Source organism: Eulemur rufifrons, chromosome 8 (assembly GCF_041146395.1).
Source record: "Eulemur rufifrons isolate Redbay chromosome 8, OSU_ERuf_1, whole genome shotgun sequence".
NCBI lineage: Eukaryota > Metazoa > Chordata > Mammalia > Primates > Lemuridae > Eulemur > Eulemur rufifrons.
In genome coordinates this window covers 117,859,116-117,882,616 of record NC_090990.1, presented here as the reverse complement: position 1 = coordinate 117,882,616, position 23,501 = coordinate 117,859,116, and positions in this window count along the sequence as shown.

Sequence of the window (23,501 nt, the reverse complement as noted above, 5' to 3'; positions counted from 1 at the left end):
CCTACTCCTATCAGAAATGCGTAAGGGTAGAAAAGCAAAGAAAGTTAAAATCCCACAATAACAGAAATTTGGAGGCTTTTCATCCATAGACAGTCTATTTTCTCCAAAACAATTATTAAAATTGGTGATAGAAGAATTAATTGCCTTCTTTTACAGATTACATTTGAAGGACCTGCGGCGCAAAGTCATTAGATCACAGAGACAGTCTGGGCCAGTCCCAGGTATCCTGTCTGCTAACTTTCTGCTACTTCCATTCATCCAGGGTGGGTCCTCCTAATGTGTTTTCCCTCCCCATCTGAGAAGTTATCATGTCTTTCAGAACCCATCAATTAATTGACCTGATATTTTTGAATAATTACGATGTATACCTTCCTTTCTTGTGGTTCTTGAAGATGCAGGGTAAGAGCTATTTAAACGATAGTGAAAGGGGAGCTCTGTAATATCAAACCTTGCTAAAAAAGAATAGAATTGAGAAAAGAAGTTTGATTCTAGTCCTACATACAGTGTATATATTTAATGCCAAGGATTTTTATTCTTTCTTCATATTCATGGGATCCGTAGTCACTGACTTACATTGTCAACTATCCATTCACATCGTATTTTCATTAACATATAAATAGATGGCTTTTAAAAAGGTTACAGATTTTTAAGGAAACCCAAACTATCAATTATATAATCTATCTACACAATTTTAAATGGCTACATTATAGAAGATGCTAAAAATGTTGATGGAGTGATTTTACAATGTATCCCCTGCCCTGTTAGGGAGATTGAGATGTAAATTGTTATATGTTCAGAGCTTCAGTAAAATAGATAAGTATTTAGCTGGGGGAAAGAAAAGCTAATTTCCTTCACCCTTAGTGGTAGAAAGGGTACGCATTTTGTTCAGCTGATTTGGTTTTATGCACTCATGCTCAGTTTGAAAAGTATAAATGTACAACAATAAAGTAATGATAACAGCTATGTTCCATTTTCCGTTTCTATCTTAATAGCTCCAGGTAGGTAATTTTACTGTGTCTATAAATCATTAGTCTTCAGCAGCCATCCCATTCTCTAGTTATTCTTAGGCTCCAAAGCAGTTTTATTTTGCTGAGAGCCATTCCCGATTGTCTCTAGAGTGATGGCAGAGGTGAGGGAGGATTCAAATTAGCTTCAAGGTACATTTACTTCTATTACTCAGGCGTAATACCTCTATGACAGACCATTCCCTAGTCAAATACTAATTTACAATTGTCCTGCATCTGTATAGCCGGAATGCATTGCTAAGTCTTTTCTGATTAGGTTTGATTTCTGTGATAGAAATCAAGCATTTTTGATGATTCCAAGCCCCTTAATGGAAAACAAAAACAACTATAATTTTTTTTTCCCATGATTTAAACAGTTACCAAGGAAAGGTTTCAGGGAGGAGTCCAGAAGGAAAGTCTATGTAGTAAATAGATTTCCCCAAATGGGGCCAAATGAATTGCCAAATGAACTTTAAGGGTTTAATGGATTTACTAAGCCACTTCAGTCACAAATGTGATGAAAAGAAAATTAATTGTAATCAACAGAACTTGGACAAGCCACTTAAAGACTCTGAGCCTTAATTCATGTTAGGAATCTCTGTTTTACTAAAGTTTAATGTTAGTGTTTCCATAACTTTTGTGTTCCTACTATTGTATATTGTATGTATTAACATTTAGAATACAATTAAGTCCACAGTAAATTTTTTGAAGGAATAAGGGAATAAATACAAGAATAATGTATTGTTCTTTTCAAGGCTGCCTTGATCTTTGTTCATTTTCTTGCTATAACAAGTGCATAATTACCATGGGAAGGTAAGTTGGGAGAAGGGTGATTCTATAGTCTTCCATATCCCTTCCAGTTCTTCAAAAGAAAATAATATAGTGCAAGCAAGAACAAATAAATAATACAACTTCTATGCCTGGCACATAATAGGCATTTGATAAATATTTATTGAATTGATGCTAAGCACCTAATGGGCAAAAACTGCAAATAAAAATGACTACAGGAATAGAAAGAAAAGCACAGGCATAAGCACGCGTAAGGTAGGTCAGAATTCCCTCATTCAAACTAGTCCTCAACCCACACCAGTTAGAAAAAGGAAAGAAGTCTTTTTGACAGCTCTCAATCTGTGGCAGCCTCAGATTGTGTCTTAGCATTCCCAGCTCCACCAGTAGATGGAGGCTCTTCTAGGGCAGTCTGTAATGTGCCTAGTTTTGTACCATTTTTGTCGGATTTATAGGTCTACCGGTTATTCTTTTAGAACTCACATTTTTATATAATTAATAGAATAATAATAGAATATCAAATATCATTTTAATTATTGATAACTTACTACATGACAAGTGTTTCTGCATGCAATTTTTCCTTGATACCTAATGTACTCTATGAGAAAAATATTATCTAGCTTGCATAAATGAAAAATTCCAGTTTGTGAGATAAAGTCATCTGCTTACAAACATCCCAGCTAATTAATGTGAGATCAAAGTTGCAGATCTAGTTTCACTGTTCTTAAAGGCTGTAATCTTAAACAAAATAAAACATTACCTTCCAATTTGAAGTCTTAAGCACATACACTAAACTTCATGAATAAACGACCAGCGAAGAAGACAAAATTTAGTCTACAAAATAAAATCACCAGTTTGCCAAGGGTTTTTGCTTAATAAGAAAGATAACTTTTTTTGTGTGTAAAGTGTATTGTGTATCAAGCACTACCAGCTGTTATTTAAAGGTAAAACAAGTGCGTTCCAGTTGTCTGTTTTGTGACGTCTAGGGGATGAGGTGAAAACAAAAGGGTTCAGAGAGATGCTTCATTTGCTCATGTCATTTTACTGTATTTCCTGTGTCCCCGTGGAACCAGGCCTTTAGGTAGGAGCTCCACTCTGAATCTGGCCTGTCGCCTCTTTGAGGATAGAAAAGTCTGGCACATGGCCCATGACAAAACCTGCCCTTCTGATATTTCCATTGTGCTTTTTGTTCTGAGTGTCCTGATTCCACAGAGGCTTGACTTGAAGATTAACAAAGAAGGTTCAGAGAAACAGTAGTCAAAGAATGAGCTGCTCCTCCCCCAGTCAGGCCAATCAGCCAAATAAACTCTGTGTCAGTCAGCTCAGGCTGACGCCATCACATCCAAGAGGAATGCGAAGTGGAATCATCAGCTCTCAAAGGAAGAGCGGACTTTATTAATCATCTTGTTATCTTATTGTTAACAGAGGAAGAAACTGAGGACCTAAAAGCTTATATTAATGGTCTCTGGGTTTTCTGACTCCCTGGCAAATGCCTACAGCAAAGAACCAAACAAAATCTAGCTTCGCTGCAGGCCTTTTTTCTTTGTAATAAAAATACACATAGGTGTTTAAACTGATTCGCTGTTGTATCCCTAGCTTAGTTTCAGTCACTAAAATATAGCTAAAAGTTAAACTCCGAAAGAGGAACCTCAGTCTCCAAGCTGTGAGGATTTTAGTCTGTATGTTTGGGGAATGTGTCTCTGGCATGATCAGGGGCTGGAGTCTAAGTTGCATGATTGGATCTCTTTATATTGTTAGAACTTCGGCCCCCAGACCTCTGCCATAACCTCACCAGTCAGGTTCAGGGAATTCCATTCCTGTGTCTGTTGTCATGAAGGGCTGGGGTCAAACACTTTCATCTGCAGCTCTAGGACCTGGGAAGGAACTTCCAGCCTTGATCTGCCACCTTAGCGTTCTGCCTGTCTTGACTGCCTTAAGCATTAGGCCACTTTCCTTAGAGCAGGTTTCAGCACTCAGACTGTTGCGGGAGGTCAACTCTTTCTCTGTCTAGGAAGCCAGTATGCAGAAATGTCTTTGTCAAGTAAACCTTTACTTCTCATCAACATGTACTTATTATCATTAAGTATATGACAAAGGGCACACAAGCAGTGTCAGGAAAAATGATAGGGTATTTGATTCTGAAAATAAGTGGCCTCATACATATTTTTTAGACAGCCACGTTCATGTTTGGCATTTCAATTAAATCCCAAGTGCTAAGAGTGCCACAGTTATGTCTCCTTGTACTTTGGGATCTTCCAGGGAATAAAATGTACATCTAAATCTCTCTCTAATGTGGGATTCCTACAAATCCAAATTTCTTTCTATGTGGCGCTACCACTAAAACTATTTAATGCAGTTCCTAGTTGTCACGTGGAACTTTCCCTAAAGAAATAGTGTCTTGGAGAAGTGGTTCTCAATCCTGGCCACATACTAGAATTATCTGGGAGGTTTTAAAAATCCAGATGTCCGTGACACATCCTAGAGCCATTAAATCAGTATTTCTTGACTTGGGATCCAGGCATCAATATTTTTTAAATTTACCAAGTGATTTCACTGTGAAGCCAAGGCTGAAAATTTCTCTTTTTAGAATGTATTGTGACCGGTAAATGGATAATCTAAATGAATGAATATATTTCCGTCATTTCACACACATATATTTGTGTATGTGTTTCTTGCTGATAAAATAGAGAATGTAAACTTTTTCCAATACCAATTACAAATGTGTCTATCACAGAGAAATGAGTAGCAATTATTTTTTGTAAACTAGTCAGCTTATTAAATTTTTATTTTTCAATGCTAATTTAGATTATTTGCATTGTCCTAACAGAAATTCAGTACTCAAATATTTTGGGATCTCTTCTATTTAAAGATTGCAACAGGGGAATTACCTCAAAATTTCATACAAATCAATTCTTGAATATCTTCTCCTGTTACACAATACTCAGGAAGCTGATTTAGATAAAAATAGATGCTAATCAATGGATTTTCTTGCTGCTGTTTAAATAAAAAGATATATATCAGCAACTGCAAAAGCAGTATCATCAAATCATGAGAATCGATCAATTATTTTAGGCCACCATGATGCAGACTTAAAATTTGAAGGCATGCTAATAGCGATATATTCCCTTTGGAAATAATTCAGATTTTCTCTTCTATAGTTATTTCTTTGGGTTGTACCACAAGGACTTGATTATTCATCAATTATTGAATCAAATACTTGTGAAGGCTATAATTTTGCTGGACTTTTTATATGTGATGTTTGGATTTTAAATAAATAAACAAAGAAAAGGCATTGCTATTGTACATGAGGAACTTGCAATCTATCAGAGAGGCTCAAAGCTATTTTCATAAATATATTTCTGCTGTTACTGTGATGCTAACACTTTAAAAGGAGGAAGGCACTCAGATGACTCTGCATAACTAGAAGTAAAGTATTCCCTCCTCTGTTGCCCTAGAGATAACCAGTTACTAGTGAAGATAAAAAGTATTTCACTACTTTCTACTAGTAGAAAAGTATTTCACTTTCTCTACTAGTGAGATAACTTTGCACGTGAACTATACCTATGTGTATGAGTAAGCCCCTAAAGAAAGTTGCTAATTGCATAGCACATCATTAAGAGAGAAAGAGTTATAAAATCTTATCATGGGTGAAGAGTAGGAAAAGGCAGGAAGTTTATTAGTTATAATGGTTATAATTTTTCTAAAAAGACAATCTAACATGAAGGAATGGCTTAAAAGTGATTGAGTTAAAAGGAACTTGGTTTTTAACTTTATTCAAAAAGTAATGCCCTTAATTAAGTCATTAGCGCCTTCTCAGCCTACATTTCTACAAAAAGTAGGAAAGATTCTCACAGAGGGTAAACTCTCTGAAGTGTCAAAATGTGTAATGGTGGTGTCACAAGCAGAGTTTAAAAATTGAATAAACAATCTGATTTAGGGCAAGGAGGGCTCATTAAATTAAATTGTAATTTTTAATTATGACATTAATTTATATTTTCTTTGAATGTCTTTAATTCTAGATATATTTAATCGTCCCTAAAATACATGTATATAAAAATTGAGAGGAAGCTTGTTATGATTTCGTTGTCGAGATAAGGAAAACTTTAAGTGGAACATTGAGATAATTTGCTGTGGTCACATAGTCAGTAAATGGTGGGCCTAACAAGAGGCTTCTGATCATCGCTCACATAAAAAAGCTACCTGAAAAGATTTGTAAATGACAGGAGTCACATTCTAGCAACACTAGAATGGCATTTTTTTTTTCCTTTTAAATAAGCTTCTTCTAATGGTCCATTTTCTAAAGTGAGTTAAAATTCTCTTGTGCCTCTTGTGATAACCATCACCACTTTGTTAATACTGACAGATTACAATCTATAGATTTTATGGCAATAGAGAACACTACGCTATGAGCACAATGAAAGGTGGGCATTTTCTGTCTGAGATTTCAAATTCGCTAAAGGATGCTTCTGTTATAACATAATAGAATAGAGACTGCCCACTTTAGAGGTTCAGGGGTGAGCATTAAAGAAAAAGATAAAAATATCCTAATGGGATTTTCTTCTCCCTTTTCCAGGCTAATAATGTCCCTACTAAGCCTCCTTCAAGTATACTATGCTTTACTTCACACATGAAGGTGATGACCTCCAAATGAATTTAATGGCGATATAAAGAAAAACCATGTCAATAGAGGCAAAAATTGACAACTATTTTTATAATTTAAGGAGAAAGCAGAGTGCATTGCAATCACTTTTAACCTTTTCTGTGCACCAAATAAAAAGCAGGAAGAGGATTGAAGGGAATAAAAAGCTCATTGCCACCTGGCATAAGTGCCTGTAACTCACAGGTTGTGATGTGTTCTGGACCAGCTAGAAGCACACAAGAGGTGGAGCACAAAGAGGAAATCAGAAAATACCATCGAGTTTATTTTTCTGAAGGGGTTCTTCCATGGCATTTTGGGTCTCCTCAAAAATCTTAGATATGGCTCAGTTAGTATAATAGTTTCTTTTATCAGGCTGAGAGGGAGGCTAAGAATGCCGGAAATAGGAAGAGAACTTGGGGTCTGTCAGAGCACTGTTTCCCAAGTGTTAAGATGCCTAGAAATGCCCTGAGAGCTTGGGAAAATGTGGTTTCTGGGTCTGAAGGTCTGGACTGGGACATCAGATTCTGTACTTCTGACAAGCTCCTCGTGATGCCAATGCTGCTGGTGTTTGAACATTTGATTAGCCCAGTCTTAGAACATAAGATGATCTGAAATACAAGGCAGGTGGCCAAAATGTGTATCCAGAAATGAGCATTGCAATTTCTGCTTGAGAACAAAGGGGCTGGTATAGGATCAGCACTGCCAAAAAGGACATTTGTGTCCATGTTAATATCAGGAGTTTCTTTTCTAAATTTTAGCTAAGTAACATTATTTTTAAAGTATTAACTCTTCTCTATAGATTGATTTCTACAAGTTGAAACAGCAATGACACCAGTTGGGCACAAATGCATTTCCTCTCATTCTTATTCAGGTCCATCAATGATGGATGTGGGAATTCTCTATTTTCTCCTAATTATGGAGATCAATCACTTATACTGGCTTTCCGAAAATAGTGCTTTCTTGAGCCTCAACTCTGCTATTCTGTCAGTATGTGCACACAGCAAATATAGATATGTTTATGATATAAACCCAATAAATATATAATTATAAAAGAAAGTTGGCTGAGAGAGACATAACTATATTTGAAAGAAAGAATTATAGGCATATTTACATACAGACATGCACACTTAATATTTTACCCAAGCTTCACTATTAAGTACACAGTAGAAATTTCAGATGAGTCAAAAAGTTTCTGTAGACTAACATACTGCACTGAGACTCCAAACACACTTATGTTTTAGAGCTCACTCTAACAGCCAATTGTATAGGCGAATCTTTGATCATCTCTAAACCTTACTTTCCTTACCTGTAAACTGAAGGCTCTGAGAAACACAATCTTCTAGCTCTAAAATTCATGGATAAAAAAGACATGAATGTTCTTTAAGAGGCTTCTCTTTTGAGGCTACCCCTTTCCCTAAGGCAATGAGTAGTATTCCTATCTGCTTTCTCAGGACAGTCGAACCTCACTCTCTCCCCAGTAGCAGAATGTTAAAAAAAATGCTGACAGTGACTTTGAGACCCGAGTTTGTATTTTCAAGATAAAAATGTTCCTAATCAGTCCTTTTAATTGAAAGTAAATTGGCAATAGAAATGCGATTACTACAGGGGAAAGAGTATGGTAGTTTTGTTTATAGGCTTTACCATCAATAGCCTTTCCTTAAAACGGCCCATTCAAAGGAAAAATGCCCTGTGGACCGAAAACAAGCAGAAATAAGACATTAGGTTCTGTTGTTAAGTGGATCCCTTGCTGCCTCGTTTACCCAAATAATAAAATGTAAAATTAGCTCAAATCCCTTTAAGAAAAATGCCACTACCTTATGAAACTCCATATCCTTCCCAAGCATTGCCAAGTTATCTGACAAAGGTACCTTTTATTCTTATGTGAAATTAAGATGCATTAAGCATGTGAGGCACAATGCTAGCTTTTAGGGTTATACAGATGAGAAAATCACATTACCTCTCCTTCAGAAATCCATTTATGAGCTGTGAGAGAGACAGCAAAATAAAGGGAAAACGATATCTATTTAGTATTTACAATATGCCAGGCACCGCTGGGTCAGGCACATGTATTATTTTAGCTTCACTGCTATAACCCGGTGGGGTAGGTATATGTACTCTTTTTCTCCGTGAGGGATTTGAGACTCAAAGAGGTTAAGTAGCATGCTCAAGTCATAGTCAGGGCAGCTGGGATTTGCACTCAGCTTTTCTGACTTCATAGATTTCATTCACTCAATGTAGTGCCACTCAGCCAAACAAATTAATTGCAATACTCCATGATACCGAGTGCAATGAAGCCAAGAAAGAGATGAATCTAAATCTGCTTTGAGAAAGGAGAGAAAACTTGACATTGTAGGAAACATATGAACTGTGCCTCAAAGAATGAAGAATTTTGCCTGGAGGAAAAGGACATCCAAAGCAACATGAACGGTATCAACTATTCAGTTTCCTACAATGTCAACGGTTCAAACTATGTGACAGGAAGATCTGACAAAAATGCTTTAAGCTTTACAAACCTTTACTCCCTTTTAATAATAATGCTTTTAAAGAATAAATGAGTATATATTTAACAAATTCATATTTATACAATCAACACCATTTGGTAACACCATAAGACCTACTTTACAAAATGTTTCTATTCGTTCAAAAAATAATTATTTTATTCAAATATTTATTCACAGTTTAATGAAATCTTGCATTTGTGTAAGGTTTGTCATTTCAAAATACTTCTTTATTATAGCTAGAATCTGAAATATCATTTCAGGTATCATCACTCCTTCAACCTCTAGGTTTTTATCAATTCAGTAACAAGTGACAAGTAATTGGAGAACCACATATACCAGAACAAAGAGCAGGTTATTGAAATTAGAAGTCAGTAAGTATTGTATTTTGATCTATTTTGCACTACATGCCAGTAAAAATATCCAAGGCTTTCTATGCAGCATTTTTGAAATCACAAATATAAAACTCTGAAACAAACTACATGTTTTTCTCACATAAGATGGTAGAGAGGATGGAATGGGTTGGTGACAAGGGGTTGTGAGATATAAATATTCTCTTAGCATTCACAAAATACCATGGCTCCCTAAATTTGCCAATTTATGTGTTTAGAGATAAAAATTGGTACTACCTCTTCTTGGTCCAAATCTTTAAATAATAAATAGCTAACATGCATATGCCTGGGAATCTTAACTTTATAACGTTTTTTACTAAACTATGAAGAAACTTTTCACTAGCCACATATAATTGCATTTTGTAATTTGCATAGTGGTTCATATAATACATTCTCATTTAACAGCACACAGCTTGTTTTATAACATAATAAAATGATATATATATTAAATAAGGCACCTATCATGCATCTGAATTTTTAACACATATGTGATTAAAATCCTCTTTTTAGTTAAAAAAATAGAATGTGTTTTTCATTCTCTACCATATTGGCATCATTTTCATCTGGTCTACAGTGTTGCATGTTCATGGAATTGGTAACTCAACATCAAAAAAAGGAAAAATGTAGGAAATAACATAGAAAACATATCACATAAAAAAGCAATTATGTACTGTACAAATTGTATATGACATTTACCTACCTTCAAAAGAGTCATTACAATGTAGGAGAGAGAAGCAGTGAAACCTGGGGAGCACGAAGAGAATGGGCTTCAGAGCCAAATGCCTAGATTCAACTCCTGGCTCTACCATTTACTAACTATTAATATAAAGCCAAGTTGGAGAATTTTCAACTCCTGGGGAGCAGATAACAGGGTAAAATTTTAGTTCCTCATGAAGACTTTTCTGATCCTGTATCATTTTCTATTATGTGCTTTACCACACCACTGTGCTCACGTAGAACTGTATTTATATTTTCATTTTAATATTCACCCATGTATCTTTTATATCCCTTGTATGCCAAGTTCATAAACTAGACCGTAAGGTATTTTAGGGTATGGAACATTTATTTTTCTATTACAAGTACATAGCATAGTTTTAGATATGTTGTATAATGAAATTCAAGAGTTCATTGAGTCAATGAAAATTGAAGCAAAGTATTATTTTACATTTATCATTATGAAAACTTCTGTTCATGTCTTTTGCCCACTTTTTAATGGGCTGTTTGGTTTTTTCTTGCTGATTTGCTTTTCAAAAGAAGATAGACAAATGGCCAACAAATATATGAAAAAATGTTCAACAGCACTAATTATCAGAGAAATGCAAATTAAAACTACAATAAGATACCATCTTACTCCTGTTAGAATGGCTTTTAATAAAATGTCTGAAAACAATAGATGCTGGTGTGGATGCAGAGAGAAAGGAATGCTTATACATTTTTGGTGGAACTGGAAATTAGTACAACCCCTATGGAAAACAGTATGGAGATTTCTTAAAGAACTAAAAGTAGACCTACTTTAAGTCCAGCAATCCAACTAGTGGGTATCTACCTGAAGGAAAAGAAGTCATTTTTTCAAAAAGACACTTGCACTTTAACGTTTATTGCAGCAAAATTCACAATTGTAAAGATGTGGAATCAACCGAGTGCCCATCCATTCACAAGTGGATTAACAAAATGCGATATATATATATATATATATATATACACACACACACACACACACACACACCATGAAGTATTACTCGGCCATAAAAAAGGATGAATTACTGCCTTTTGCAGCAACTTGGAAGGAATTAGAGATCATTATCCTAAGAAAAGTATTTCAAGAATGGAAAAACAAACACCACATGTACTCTCTAATACATTGGAACTAACCGAGGGGCACACAAGTGCACAGAGGGAAGTAAAAATTATTGGAAATCAAGCGGGGTGGGGGAGGGGGGGTTAAGGAGAAGGACAAAAACCCAACACCTAACAGGCACAATGAACACTATTGCAGTAATGGGCACATTTATAGCCCTAACTCAAGCCATGTAACAAAAACATTTGTACCCTCTTAATATTTTGAAATAAAAAATAAATAAGTAAAATTATCATCATAATAAGCTTTTCAGTAGGAATCCTTGTATTTAAAAAAAGTGATTTTCAAAATTATCTAATGAACCCTAGATTATTCACCCAGATACAGGGGTCTCAATATCTTTAATTTTCTACAAACATTCAATTCACCGTGATCCTCACCCACAATTCTCTACTATACAAAAATATTAATTTATTCACAGAAAACAGACATAACTTTCTTATAAGAAACAAACATATTTTTTCTCCCTGATCAGATAACTCAAACTTTGTCAACACAGTTGTGCCAATTTCTAGATAGCAAAAGGTAAAATTTAGATGATTATACAAACACTTCAGGAAACTAGGGCTCTGTTTTAAATACACAAATACATATTTCCTTCACTTTATTTATGCATCTTTATTTTATCCCAAAGCATCTTTCTTTAGCCCCAACAACGTGATCGGCACTGTCTGAGGCACTGCCAGGGACTAAAGAAGAGAACGCATTCTGCTCCTGCCTTTTGAAAGCTCCCAGCCTAGTGAAGGAAACAAAGATGCAGTCACAGTACAACCCTTGCTATAACAGAGTTAGCTGCATTATATTATGGAAACAGAAATGTGGAGTAACTGTAAAATGTCTTTTTTTTTTTTTGAACTGGAAAATAATTGTGAATTATGCTAATAATGAAATCGAGGTCCCTTCTATTATAGCTGCCTTCCCTTTGAAATGCCTTCACTTTAATGGCTTTGTGAAATAAAGACTGTGACTATTGTAGATAAGCTCTGAAAAGCAAACATTGATTTTAAAAAGGAAATACATCACAGGTACATCAGCTATGCCAGTGTATTCAAACTGATTTTAGCAAATATTGAAACTTTATCTGACACCACAATGATCTAAACAAAATTATAATAAAATTACCTGTAATTAGAGGGTAAAATTTCTCATGGAAAGCCTTCATTTGGTGCCTCTGGAAACAATAGAGTTTTCATTTCTGCTTGGCAGAGTTATGATCTTTGTTTGGATAAATAACATGTGGCATTTCAGTAAGATTCTCTTTCCAAAACAGCCAGTGGGGATTTGGGAAAAAAACAATAAGGCTGGCACAGACTACCTAGCATTAGTTTGCTTATATTTCATCACAGATACTTCCTAAATCTCTATCTAGGACAGCACGTAGTTAGCACTTGAAAAATATTCATTTCTGACTACAAAACTTGAACTTCTACCATTATCCCTACAATGTAAAGTAATATTTATATGAGATGGAAAAACACCAGCTATGACTTCCTTAATGGAGTCAGTCTCTGAGCCTCAGTTTCCTCATATATAAAGTTAGAGCAATAATGTGAATGAAGTTCAGCTTCTGTGAACTCATTCCTGAGGAACCGTTCTCTTTTCTCCCCATACCTTCCTCACCTACAGGCTTTCAGAGTACTTTTTCTACACCTTTATTTCACATAGTCTACCTAGTATAGCAAGGAGGAAATCTGTATCAGCCGCCAAAGTCACATCTCAACCTCTTTTCCCAATCCCCCTCCTCCCAAACAAAGATGAGTAGTGAGATCATCCTTTTGAAATATTAACCAATATTTTCCATAGGTCTACATACTCCCATCCTTTCATTATTTAAATAGGTTCATTTAATGTTTCAGGGAAGTGAAGAAATGGGATTCAGTTTCAAAACCTTAAGTATTTGCATTTTTTAAAATATAGGGCCCTATGTTAAAGAAATGAGTGAGTGGATGTGTCATCAGTGGATATGAGATGGTCTTCCCAAATGCTAGAACAGCAGAGTGTTTGGCTGCATCACCTAGTGGCATGGATGTGAGGGACACTAGGAGCTGTGGGACTCTAGAGGTCAGGCTACCAGGACCCAGAGAAGACAGCAGTGACTAAGCTCCTCCTCTGCATCTTAGCTTCTCTTCCTCCTACCCACCTTCCAGGTGCAGCGCAGTGTGGCCCTCTCCTTCAGTGAGAGGACCGATCCACCAGGCTGGAAGGAGGTGCTCTTTGAAATATTCAAACCACTTTACCATATTTCACTTTGAACATTAGTTATCTTTTCTTTCCAAGCAGATTTAAGAATAAAATCAGTTTTTATGTTTGTATCCTCAATGCCTAATAGAGTGCAGAAACATACTAAGGACTAAATAAACATTTGGTGAGGCACTGATCAAATTAGTGTATGTATATTTAATCACAAATCAGAAAATAGCCCCGATGGAAAATACGAAAATGAGTTAAAATTACTGAAACCAGGTGAAATTGAAAGACATTTTTTGAATGATGACAATGTAAAACTCAAATAAAGGGAAAATAAATCAACTTCCCTATTCAAATTCCTGTGGTCCATGAACATAAACATGACAGAAGTAATGTTTCCTTTTTCTCATACTTAAAGCACACCAAAAAAATCAATATTATTAGCCTAAGTAAAATTTCATTCTGACATAACCTCCCTGATGGCCGTGAAAGAATACTAATGGTCTTGTTGTAGTCTTTGGACAACCTGGGATGTCAATATAAATCAGCTTCACTTTTCCAGCTTGCCAGCTCCTATCTGCAACCAATTCATAATTTTGTTTCTCAAACTTGTGCCCAGATAGACCACTTTCCTGGTAAACAATCAGCTTTTCCTTCCCGTGCGCTGACATCTCTATAATTTCCCTGACAGCCTTTAGAGAATGTTTTGTCCCTTATAAACTTTTTTCTGTACAAATGTGAAGACAAACTCCTTTTTTCCAAAGAAACTAAAAATCTGTTTTTCTCTTTGAAGCACAAAAGAAAAGGCTTATTCCCATCAGACTAAGTAAATAAGCAGTAAAACTTGAATCACAGGTGCAAGAAATGTTTTTAATCCACCCTGAAGAATGTTTATGTATGTTGGCTAATTCCTTAGAGAAATGATTTATTGAGTAAAATATTTATCTTCTACAAAAGTAGCAGTGAAAAATAAAGTCATGATACCCCTGTGCAGAAGGAGGAAAAAGACTCAGCAAATCATTGTAGGAAAATATTTAATTGTTTTACAAATTATAGATACTTTACCAGAAATAATTGAATTAGGGTAAGAAAATATGAAGGGGAATTTCTTTTTTAGTATAGCTTTTAAAAAATACCCTGCCAATTATGTATGTGAATAATTCCTGAACGTATTCTTCCTCCTTCTTTAAAATCAAATCAAAACACTGTAATCCCAAAATCAATGACTCTCTACTGATGGCAGTCAGAGCAAAATTCTAGCCAAAAGCTCCTCTAATTGGAAGTCTGGCCGGTGTCTTCAGTCAGAAGGCAGATTCGAGGTATACATTAAAGCCCATGCAACACAATCACTAAATCTTTGCCAAGGTCTTTCTGTAGAGGGAGAGAGAGTAAAGTGTGAGAAATAACTGGTTATTTTATAGACTGGTGAAAAGCTTAATTTGACTCCTGGAAATATATGGAAAATATTTAATCAGTGAAAACCAACCCACAGCCTGCAAAACTAATCAGTCAAAGGAAAAGAAGAAGAAAAAGGGAAAGGAAAAGAATTGCTGAGGTAAAATCCAAAGGAATTTAAGTCTCCGTAGTTCTAATTACGTAGTAGATATTTTTCTTCTCTGTGATTGCATTTCATTCAGTCTTAGTTGTTTCTCAGCAAATCCTAAGCCATTAAAATGTCTCTCTTAAGAGAAAAAAGGGCTTGCCAAAGCAGAATAATAAATAAAATTTTTTAACTTACATTTTCTTTAACCTGAGTCTCTAATAATATTGAACATTTGATGCACAACCAACCATCAGGAAGTCTATGCTTCCATTGAAATAAACCGAGATGCTTTTAATTATCCTGTATACCTCTTTTTATTCTCTGTCTCCTGTCTCTCTCTTTGACTGTTTACCAGATTTATCCTGATGCTTTTCATATCTTCATTGCTGCTGGAAAGGGAGAATTCCAATAAATCTCATCAGGGGGAAAAAAAGCTAACGTGATTTTGGATTGTATGTGGAATATTCTAATTCATACAATGTTTCTCTGTTATAGAATTTGAATCATAGTGAGTAGTAAATATACTAGCATTAAACAGGACATCTTAATGGTTGTACACACAGACTGTAGGCAGACTGCTTGAGTTAAAGTCCCTGGCCTTAGCCAGGCATGGTGATGAATGCCTGTAGTCTCAGCTGCTCAGGTGTCTGATGCAGGAGGATCACTTGAGCCCAGGAATTCTTTCCAGCCTGGGCAACAGAGAGAGAGAGAGAGAGACCTTGTCTCTAAGAAATAAAAATAAATATATATACGTATACACACACACAAATTTTTTAAAAAACCAGGCCTCAAAAGTGCTAGCTGGGTGACCTTGAGCGGATTAATCTGCCTGTGGTTTTGTTTTCTCATCTAGGAAATGGGTTTGACAGTACCTGTGAAAGGAATAAATATGTTAAAACATGTAAAGTGCTTAGAAAAGTCACTGGTACATAGGAAATGTTATATAAATATCTAGGTTAAAATAATCGATTACCAATTCAAAGCAATGTCAATCTTCTCCCCTGAGTCTTCTCCCTGGAGGGACTTCTCACCAAATATGAGTGCCAGTTTGGGGCTTGATAAGAACAATAAATAAACTTCTACTATATTTGATTTTATACTCTTTCCACCCATTTTGCCTCTATAAAGTACAGCTTTCTGATTGAGAAATATACAAATATCAAATTGCAAAATTTTCCTGACATTATGTTTTTACATTCATTCACATTTAAATATATAGATTTAGTTAGCTCATGTTCAACTATTTTAAATAACTATTTTTTTGTGAATAAATCAGTTTATCATGTCTGTACCTAGAGGACTTTTTGATCATTTCTAGTTCTTTATAAAAAGTGATCTAGCGAACATCACGTACAGCTTCTGCAGATGTGAAAGGATTTTCCTATGATGAAAACATAAAAGTGGATTTGCTCCATCACTGAACATATTCAAAATGTATATTTAGGATATATTAATAAATCTTCAAATTTAATAGACAGTTCCAAATTGCCCATCAAAGTGCACTTATCAACACATTGGTTTATCAAATTTAAATTAATTTTGACAATCTGATATGTATAAAATGGAATTTTATTATTTTCTTATTTATTGCCCTTTCCTAACTACTAGTAAAATTGATCATATTTTTATATATCTGATGTCTATTTAGGCTTCCTCCTTTGTATATTGACTGATGAAATCCCTTGTTCATCATTATATTGGAATGACTATTATTGATTTCCAGAAGCTTCCTCTGTATTCTGTATATTAAGCCCTTACATATTTTAGATGTTTAAATATATTATCACCAGTAATATATCTTTTATTTAATTTGTTACTGATTAGTTCATTTACTTGATTGAAGACTATTTTATCAATCTTTTCCTTTTTTTCTCTTTTTGTGCTTTTTTGAAAAATTTTCATACCTAATATTGTTAGGGAAAAATGTTTCCTATGCTTTCTTCTGAATATTTTAAAAATCAGAAACATGTCAGTTTCTTTATATGTAAAAATGGAGATTGTTATACCCATTTCATGAGAGTATTGTGAGACTTAATAAAAATTAATACCCAGGGTTTTACTCAGAGCCCTGCACTCATGTGACAGATTTTCAAGAAATGTTAGTTACTTTTTCATTCTGTTATCTAAAGATCTCAAATAGCAGAAGTTAATTCCAAGTTGCAGGGAATTTGAAGGAGTAAAGAATCTGAGAGCAGTTTTGGGAGAAGTGAATTAGAAAGATTTCATATGAATACAAATTTGAATTCTCCTCTCTGCCTCCATCAAATATCACAGTCTCCAAATAATAGACATGGTTCAGTATCCTTGTGTCAAAGAGAAAGTAAACATATTCAATTTACAAGATGCTCACTAAACAAGGCAACACTGGAGCTGAATATTTTCAAGACTGAAGTAAATTTGTCATTGGAATCTAGGAAACTTGCTGAAAAGTTATCTAATTTAAGAGAATTTTGCATTCACTAAATTTTTCAAACAGTGAGTGAAAGGGAAGTAAGGATCTGGGAAATTTGGTGATTAAAGACTTGACTCAAAAGGGCTGAGAGACATCATGGAGAGTCTTAATGCCTGGAAGCAAGTACTAAAGATGAACTTTCAGCTAACAAATGTGAAGCTACTTAATTTTATCTTTTATTTTGAAATGACAGTGGAAGTTTATTTTATACTAGCATAGATATAAGGGGAGAGTAAATATTTCTGTCATAAGGTCGTATGAGTTTTATCCTTCCTAGTAAAATTGATCCTTAATATTCACTCTATACCACTATCATTAGGGAGTCACATGATTCTGACTTATGTTTCTAACATATTAGTTATAAATCTTTCAGTGGAGCTTTAAAAAGAAATAGACAACATTCCTTGTCACTTTGAAATAAATCTATTTTTGAAGTGTTTATTTTCTTTTTGAAGGATGGCTTTTTCTGCCATTACCTCATTCATTTTTTTTTTAACTTAAGTTAGCTGAGATTCAATTTCTGGTATTTTGATATCACTGAAAACATTTATCATACATAATTCATCAAATATTAAGATAAAATATATAATTACAGAAGATGCAAAATGTAAACACAATTTAAAAACAGTATGGAGAAATTAGGTGGAAGGAGGAACCTCATTTCTAAAGTAAATTCCTGTAGTTTTGGAATTTTTTGTTTGTTTATTTACTGAGTGAGAAGTGAGGCTGTCATCCCATCCGCAGATGTAGCCCCTCTCAGCGCCTGAGTCAGTCTAAATCCTGAAAGAATATTCAGAACATCATCCACACCAAAGGCAGGAAGTAAAACTAGTCCCACTGCTTTTAGACCTGCTATCCAGAGAGTCTGGGTCATCAGAATTAGAATAATATAATAATAGTATATGGTTTTATTAGTTGTATACTAGTTACATAGGAAAATGTCTTTGTAGTAAAAATATATTGAAGTGTTTGGAATATCATATTGGCAACTTACGCTCAAGGAGTTCAGAAAAAAAGTAAAATTCTTTGTACTATACTTGCAGTTTTTCTGAGAAGTTGTGACTATTTCTAAATCAAGTCAAATAAAACAACAAATACATGGAAAAATAGAAATGGCTAGGCCATTTGCAAATTGTGAAGATTATGTTAAGCAATTCCTATAAAGCAACCAGCACAGTCCCTACACTAAATCTTAGTATATAAATAAAATACATAGAAAATTGAGATTATAGTACATATAAGGTACTAGCATGTTTGCAAATATTTCTTCAAAGTGTTCATTTAAAAGAAAGACTGAAAAACTGAGTCAAATAATTAGGTATACTCTTTGCACAAATTTGATAAGTAAAGTGAAAACCTAGAATACAAACTTTTTAACTCTTGATTAATTGGTTTTTTATTGCTTCAGCAAAACAATGAATATAATTGAAACCCACTCCATGGACAAAGCATTTAGTTATTCTAGTATAATTAAAACTAACACTTATAAAACATTTATTATGTACTCAATCATGGGATAGCAGGACAACCTCAGGCCCATGGGTCCAGAATTTGTTCCATGGCTCTCCACATTTTCTGTGAGCAGGTAAATGTGAAATAGAGGACCTGGTAGACACTGAATGAATCCTGCTCAATTCTTTTTTGCCAAACTCACCAATCTAAAAAAATCACTTCTACTACTGGCAGGAGATAATGAAAGTAAAACTAAGAGGCAGTTGTGTTAATATTGCTGAATTTCCTCTGTTTAGAAGTAAAAAGTCAGGAAAATGGAGCTCCCCTCCCCAAATAAATTGCCAGTAATATGATATTAACAAAAATGAAAGTCTTTTTTTGGCTGGGAAAAACAAATACGTGCATGTATATGTTTGTGACTAAATATGTATATATTAATGTGTACATACATACATAAAAATAATATTTACTCGATTTGCCTAAGTCGAACACATCCAAATTTGCATAAATATGTCACTTGACCAGTGGTAGCTAAAAAAAAATCATTTAGAAAAAAAATTGGTACATTCTGAACCCTACAAAGGCAGGATATATCCCTAGGACCTGTGTCCTGCCTTAACTAGATAGTAAGTGATTAATACATATTTGCTGAAAAAAATAGATAGATAAATGAGTAGATGGATGAATAGTTCAATGACGATAATCTAATTTTTTTATGATCAACAGCCTTTTCATGATCATAGCTGGAAAAAATCCATGAGAGCTGAAATTTTTTTCTCCTGTGATATTATCTGGCTGCAACTATGATTACACGCTTAATATAAGCAGAATTTATGTTTGAATGAGCTGTTTTCTCTCCATGACCTATCAGTCCAATTTGCTTCCAAAAAGAAGTGACAAAGACAATTATGAGAAAAAAATAAATAATCAAAGAGTTGTATTCCATTTTAAAATTTAAAACAGATTTTATGTGGATTAATTTTCAATGACTGCAATTGCTGTTTCTTTTTTTGGATTTTCATTCTCATTTAAGAAATCCAAATTCAGAGTATACACTATAAACATATAATTTTTTAAAGTATGTGTTTATTTTAGAGTTCTGTTTTGGTCTTTATGGTTGCTTTGTTTTGTTTTGTTTTAGAGACAGATTCTTGCTTTGTCACCCAGGCTAGAGTGCAGTGACATGATCATAGTTCACTGCAGTCTTTGCAGCCTTGAACTCCTTGGGCTCAAGCCAACCTCCCGCCTCAGCCTCTTGAGAACCTAGGACCACAGGCTTACACCACCACGTCCAGCTAATTTTTTCTTTTAATTTTTGTAGAAACAGGTTGTGCTATTGTTGCCCAAGCAGTCTCAAACTCCTGGCCTCAAGCAATCCTTCTGCCTCAGCATCCAAAAGCACTGGGATCATATGCAGGAGCCACCATGCCCAGCCCGTGGTGGCCATCATATATGGTTTAAACTAAGCAATACAAATGTGAATATTTTCTCTATCTTGTAGATACCCATTAAGAACTATTTCTTCACTTAGCATTCCATTTAAACAGCAATCTCAAAGGCCATTTTCCTGTCTCCTAGACTAGAATTAATGAAGCATTATCACACACCATCAAGCAATCAAAAGCAATAATAAAAAGATATCCTATTTTATGCATCCTCATAGTAGGTTTTAAAAAGGTTAAGTTTTATACAATCAAATATTTAATTACATTAATAATTTTTTTCTCTAATACTGATTTTATATTACTTGAGATATAATATTCATTTATATGATTTAATTATTTAATGATACTATATTCTTAGACTTAAAATATAAATATTAGACAAAAGAATATAATAAATAAAGTAATTTATTCACTATTATGTATGGACCTATGTGTAAAACTATAACCTTTAGTTATATTACACATAATAAGTTACATGTATTATATATAATATACATACAGTTATAAAACTTTCTGCTTTCTTTATTATATTATTTCTTAAAGTAATTTTAAGTCATCTTGGCATTGCACATCAATCAAGGGATAATAATCTGACTTTAGAGGGTTAAAATAAGTATTATTATTTTAGAAAGCAAATATTATTTCTAATTTGTCACAAACACTAGGCTTTGTCAGGAAATCCAGAATTCATTGGATATAACACTGATGAAGATAGTCTTATTATATTAACCTTTTCATCACTGTATCCAAATATATAATTTCCCTTTTGATTGATTATCACTAGACCATAATGTCACTCTTCCTTATCTTGAATACACTGTTCGATCCCTCACCAATCATATCATCTGTAAAAGAGGAAACTACTGGCAGCAATAGAAGCCTGTGTCTCTCATTGCTTGAGACCACAGAAAAATTTCCAACTGTAATTGCTCAAGTCCAACTTAGCCAACCTGTGGGGTTTCCCATCCCCATGCTAAGTATGCAAGCTCTATATTCACTATTCTATGGGACTTACCATGTTTGAAGCTTGTATGTTGTCCACAGGTATTTAATAAGTCGAGATAAGTGGGAGTAGGTGGTTTCCACATTCAAATTTTTCCATTCTACAAGCATCCCCACTTGGTCTAAATTCCTTCTAGTCAGCTTTTTGGTTTTTGTAATGGAAGGGTTATCTTCCACCTTTTACTTTGAGGAGTCTGATACATCCAAATCTTACCTGCATCATTTCTTCTGTTTCAATGAGTTACTTTCCTACTTCTTTTCACATCCTTTCCCACAATGGTCTTTTCTAGTCTTTGGATGTGAAAAATTTATTCTACAAGCATGCATCTGATTCTTCCTCTCTAGGATCTCTCAAATAGTTAGTAAATTATATGAGTAGTTCTTCACAGTGTGAATAGGAGGAGGAAAAACAGCTTTTAGAATCCTGGAAACTATAGCAATCAGAGGCCAACAGTGGCAGTCTAGGGGCTTGTTCTAAAAAAAAATGCAGTTTCTTTATTGAACCAGTGGAATATCAGGAAAAAGACAAATATGTCATTTGTGTGTCACTTGAACAAAGTTTACCAAACACAGTAGAAATCTAATAGAAAAAAAAAAAATCCTGCTAGAATTTTCCAAGAAGTTAGGGCTTCCCTCACTACTTTTAAGACACTAGAGTATTTTACTAAAAACTAGATCTCAGGCCTAAAATTTAAAGGAGTTCTCTAGCATAATAATAATTAAAAGCTAACATTTATTAATTATTCAAAACAGATCAGGCATTTATTGAGCACTTCATACGCATCATCTATTTCTTACAAACATTCTATGAAGTGATTTTTAAGGTTATCATTTCACAGCTGAGAAAACAGGCTATGCTTTTAACTATTAATACCTGGAAATTGAAGCAATCAAAAAAGAATTGTCTCATCTGCTTTTTGGGAACAAATACTGAGCCAGATGAAGTTTTCATTATTTACTACAGAAACTGTGAAAAGATTCACTAAATTAAAAAGTAGAACTCAGAATTAAAAATAGCAGAGACATCTTTTCCCAAACCCCCACAAAAAACCCCCAAACAATAAGCAAGTTTAAAAATTTACATTTTATTCTTACCAAATTTATGATATATAATTTGTAGGAAAATATAATTGAAAGATGAGAGGATAAGAGAAAAAATAAACAAGATAAAAATGGAGTTGGCTGAGAAGTGAACAGAAATAAAAAGGAAGACAGGTAGTTGAATAAAGTGTAATACCAGATAAAATGTAAAATTAAGCAGTACTTAGTATATGCCAGGAATTATTCTGAGCACTATGATTTTATTAATTCATTTTATTCTCATAAAATCCCATCTGTAAGATTATTATTTCTATTTGACCGATGAGGAAATTGAATCAAAGAAATTTTGCTTCAGTTGTCACAGAACTAGGAAGTGGTAGCATTGGGAAATGGAGCCAGCCAGAGTTCTCACTTATAACCAGTCTCTTGTCTTAGTTCTTGAGTTTTAAACTTAACACGACAGAGCCTTGGGTCCTGGACATATGAGAGATACTTAACTTCTTTGTGCTTTAGGATCTCCTCAGGGTCTTCTTGGGAGGAAGGGCAAGATGGCGGCCAAGAAAAACTGACAGCCAGAGTGCCTCTGCAAGAAAGACAGATTTTAGAAGAAAGTGAAAAGAAATAAACAGGCAGACAAACACAGATCTGATGAGGGTCAGAAGGAAGAGTGCCTGAAAATACATGAGCTTCCACAGGAAAAAGTTGTGGAGGAGAACTGGAGGGAGAAAGGCCCCCGAGAGGCTTAGAGACCAGCTACCAGAGTAGGTGGAGTGGTTAAATTTACCCTCCCTTACACCTCAGACTGCTGGTGGGCTCCTGAGCGGTTGGAGAGATGTGAAAATATCAGCCCAGAGATGACTTCCGGCCAGTGAGCAGTGAGCCTCTTGCAGACAGGGCAACAGGCTTCCCAACTCCCTCAGGGCACTTCCCACCCCGCAGACCTGAGCCCATTGACAGGTGCCATACTAGTTCATTCTCCCCTCTGCCTTCCCTATCGCGGCTGCTAAGAGAGACAATTTAGGCAACACCCAGAGCATTTGCAAGGAACAGGACTTTTCCTTTTGGGGCTCTACAGTGGACTGAGGGGTACTCAGACTATGAATTCCCTACCCCCCGATGCTCCCAGGTGCCACTTGACTGGTCACTCCAGGAGAGTGGGGTAAATCCCAAGGTGGAGAGACATCAATCCAGCTTGGGCACCT